The following is a 4,528-nucleotide window of genomic DNA, read 5'->3' on the forward strand; positions in this document are numbered from 1 at the left end:
GGTAAAGATGTTTTCCGTTAGGGGAATTGGTGATCATTCTGCGCATGCGCCTGGTATGAAGTCAACATTTTGTAAATGAGGAAGAGCGTACCCCATGTTATACTACTCCAGTAGCTAGAAAGCGCATGAGGGGATTTGCTTTTTGTGAAGTGCAGCATTTTTCAGCTGCAGTAGGGAAGGTGATATTAGAAGACAGACTGAGATGATGTTTGGCACATGGCAGGTAAATACGGAACCGTTTTCCCATGATCTATTTCAAGGAGAAGTTGTGATTAGAGGTCAGGGGTGCTGTTGAGGCTGCCGGGTTTTCTTGCAGAGGAATTAAAAATTTGCAAACATTCGTGACAAGAATTTTCAATTCTATTGAGGGCACGGAGGCGAGGATTATGCTTTCTCTATTTCTTTATTACCAACAGCAGCCAATAGGAACATAGTAAAGAAAAAAGCAGACTACAAATCCCATGAGCCCTTAGGCAACCATAGAGACTACATACTATATAAGCAACCATAGAGGACAATACTTCCTCTTTCTTTGTCCAGTAAATTGCAAACAGTCAAAAGTCATTGGAAAAATACCGCCGACCATCTGGAAGGAGAAGAGCCGAAGGCAACTGCAAAAAGGGCCAACAGGATACACGTAACCATCCAAGAGCGAAGAGGCCGTATCAGGAAATACAGCAGAACCAAGATCCAAATGGTGGAAACACTGCTGGAGAGACCATGACGAGAATCATTTCTGGTCCGAACCTGAAAGAAAAAACAGAGCCGTAATACACAACTCCAAAAACCCTGGAAGGTCGCATCACATAGGGTGGGGAAAAAAATCAATGCAAGAAACATTGCAGATCATAGCACAGCAAAGATGCAACATAAACAATGCAGTAGAATACAAATGGGTGGGATAATCCTCGCCTCCGTGTCCTTAATAGAATTGAAAATTCTTGTCACGAATGTTTGCAAATTTTTAATTCTATGGCAGGACAGGAGTCTCAGATTATGCTTGTTCAAAGCTTGTCCACCACAACAGAGGCAATATCCACAATGGGTTTGAAATAATATGTCTTAAACACAGTATCAGAAGACCAATCAGCCGTCTTCACAATGTCCTGCAAACTCACACCAACATGGAAAGCCTTAGAGGCCATGGCACCCCTCGCGGAATGAGCTCCAAAAATGGAGACATCAATTCCTGCCTCAGACATAAGCCAGCGCACCCAACGAGCAAGAGTAGCTGGCGCCACAGGCTTAAAAGGCTTTTGCAAAGCAATCAACAACTGTCCAGACAAATCCTGACGAAAAGGAGCAGTACTCACCTCATAATCTTTTATGCACCAGACCACACATAACTGTGGGTTCTGAGGAAAAGCTGGATAAGTGACAGTAGACAGATTAGTCTTTGTACGTCTGGAAACCGTAAAAGTAACGCCTTCCGGGGAAAAAGAACGGCCCGTGAGATCCAACGCGCGTACATCCGAGATACGCTTACAAGATACCAAGCATAAGAGCATTGTCAATTTTGCAGACAATTGCTTACGAGACTGAGAAGCGTTGGGAGGCCAAGCTTCCAGAAAACGTAAGACAACGGAGACATCCCAAAGAGCTACATACTTCGGACATGGCGGCTTAGCCATCCGAACACCACGAAGCAATTTAGAGATTAGATGATGTTCTCCAATAGGCTTCCCGTCGACAAAATCATGGACCGCAGAGAGAGCGGAGCGAAAAGAATTGACAGTCCTGTAAGCAGAACCAGAAGAAGCGATGGAAGCAAGAAAATTAACAACTAAAGAGACATCTGCTGAAGCGGGATCCAGGTCTCGTTCAGAACACCAATTACACCATCGTCGCCAAGCTGACGCATAACGCTTGCGCGTGTTAGGGGCCCAAGCTTCATTGATAAATCTCTCAGCGTCTCCAGATAAGCCAGGGACTTTCCAGCGTTCCCCGAAAGACGCCACGCCACCAGACGGAGCTGGCCCGACAGAATTAGAGGATGTGGATGGAGCAGAGGATCCAACAGCAGGTTCCACTTCGTTGGAAGCAGGAACGGAGTCGAGCAACTCATTTCCAGAAGGTCCGGAAACCACGCTTGAGCCCTCCAAAGAGGAGCTATCAGAATGATCTCCGATTGAAACTGTTTCGTTCTGACCAAGACTCGCGGGATCATTGCGAACCGGGGAAAAGCATAGCAAAGCTGAGGAGGCCAAGTCTGGAGAAAGGCATCCGTGGCAAGAGCCTCCGGATCCGGACGCCAGCTGTAAAACCTGGGCAGTTGAGCATTGAGGCGAGAGGCCAAGAGATCAATCCAAGGTGACCCCAAAGGCGAGACAGATTCCGAAAGACACGGGGGTGAAGCCGCCAGTCGCTGAAGTACAGCAGATGGCGAGAGTTCCAGTCGGCCACTTGATTCTGGCGACCTGGGAGATACTCTGCAATAAGAGTTATCTTCCTCCGAAGGCAGAAATGCCAGAAATCCTTCACAATCTCTGCTAACAGTCGTGACCGTGTTCCCCCCAGTTTGTTCACATACCTCACTGCTGAGATGTTGTCCATGCGGAGCAAAATGCAACAGCTGGTGACCTGAAGAGCAAGGCTGCGGATCGCAAACGATCCCGCCAGAAGCTCCAGGCAGTTGATGTGAAGGGCTAGTTCGTCCTGAGACCAACGGCCGCCCGTCGTCACGTCTCCGCAACGGGCTCCCCAGCCCCACAGATTCGCATCCGATTCCAACACCAAATCCGGAGTCGAACCGAACAGGGCTTTCCCGTTCCAAGCTTCCATGTGATGGAGCCACCACAGCATCTCTGACTTCGCGTCCTGTGACAGAGGAACAAGGTCGGAATAACGAAGACCCTTCTGCAAGTGTCGGATCTTGAGACGTTGCAGGGCCCAATAATGTAAGGGACCTGGAAAGATCGCCTGAATGGAAGAGGCCAATAGTCCGACAATCCAAGCGATCGACCGCAAAGATACGTTCGGTGCGGACAACAGTAACTTCAATTCCCTCTTGATAGACCTGACCTTCTGGGCAGGCAAGAGAAGCTGGCAAGATATTGAGTCCACAAGGAAACCCAGAAACTCTATCGACTGAGTAGGATGTAATTGAGACTTTTGAGGATTCACTAGAAATCCGAGAGACTGGAGCAGATCGATAGTCCACGATAAATGGGAACGTAGTTGCAGCGGGCACTGAGCCATCAAAAGAATGTCGTCCAGATATACGATCAGCCGGACCCCGCGCGCTCGCAGCGATTCCATAACTGGTCTCAGGAGCTTCGTGAAGCACCATGGAGCGGACGATAGGCCGAACGGGAGAACCGTGTACTCGAACCACTCCCCCGACCAGTGGAACTGAAGAAAGCGGCGATGAGGCGGAAAAATGGGAACGGACAAGTAAGCGTCCTTCAAATCCAGGCGAACCATCCAGTTGTCCTTGCGAAGAAGATCCCTGAGAAGATGGATGCCCTCCATCTTGAAGTGGCGATAGACCACCCCGTTGTTGAACTCCTTAAGATTGAGCACAAGGCTAGAACCTCCCCCTTTCTTCTCCACCAGAAACACATTGCTGACGAACCCCTGTGGATGCAGGGACGTCCGCACAATGGCCCCTTTGAGTAGAAGAGAATCGATTTCCTTGGAGATCACCTCTCGATCTCGTTGGGAAAAAACAAGGGGAGAAGGGACGGGACCTTGAAGGGGAGGGTGATCAAATTCGATGTTGAACCCTTGAACTTCTGCAATATCCATGCATCGTTGGAGATCATGCGCCAATTCTCTAGAAAAAATTGCACCCTGCCCCCCAGAACAACACTGTCGTAAGGAGTCAAGCTCACCTGTAGAGGAGAAATCTTGTCGACCTCCCTGGTTTCCACCGTAGCCTCCCTTGTTGCCTTGACCACGACCTTTACGGGAGGGGTAGAAGGTCGTCTTGGAACCGGAATAGGAAGACTGTTGTTGTTGCTGACGTTGTCCGCCTCCTCCCCGGTGGGACTGTTGGCCACGTTATTGACCAGACCCTCGGCCGAACGAACGTCCCCCAGATCGTCCGGCCCTGGCAAAAACCGGGCGGAACGCCCTGCGCAATGAAGATTGCGCCTTGTCAAGGCCACTAAAGGTCGCCACGAACTTCGTCAACTCCTTTAAAAATGGTTGACCAAACAGGAGACCTTGAGCCAGGGGACCTGACTCAGACGTTGCAAGTTCAGATAACCTTGGATCCATTTTCAACAAGATGGAACGTCTACGTTCGGTGGATAGGGCACAGTTCGCGTTCCCCAGTAGACAGACAGCCCGTTGGGCCCAACCAATAAGTTAATCGGGGTCAATGCCAGACGCCGACCCCTGGGCCTGATAACCTAAATCCAGGATCTTCATCAGGGGGCCAAGAAGATCCAGCAACTTGTCCTGACACAGGCGCCAAGAGCGATCAATCCCCTTTTTTGGATCCTTAATAAATTTTTTAAGGTAGGTCAAAATTGTTGGATCGACCTCCGGAGTGTCAGCCAACTTATCCGCCAACTCCGGGCGA

The 4,528-nt window shown here is 49.6% G+C and overlaps 1 pseudogene; it reads right to left on the reverse strand.

Moving 5' to 3' along the window:
• Window positions 1–1,004: 1,004 nt before the first annotated feature.
• LOC147708492 (uncharacterized) lies at window positions 1,005–4,221 on the reverse strand (annotated as a pseudogene).
• Between the last annotated feature and the right edge of the window lie 307 nt (window positions 4,222–4,528).

The sequence above is a fragment of the Lissotriton vulgaris genome, chromosome 6 (assembly GCF_964263255.1).
Source record: "Lissotriton vulgaris chromosome 6, aLisVul1.2, whole genome shotgun sequence".
Classification (NCBI taxonomy): Eukaryota; Metazoa; Chordata; class Amphibia; order Caudata; family Salamandridae; genus Lissotriton; species Lissotriton vulgaris.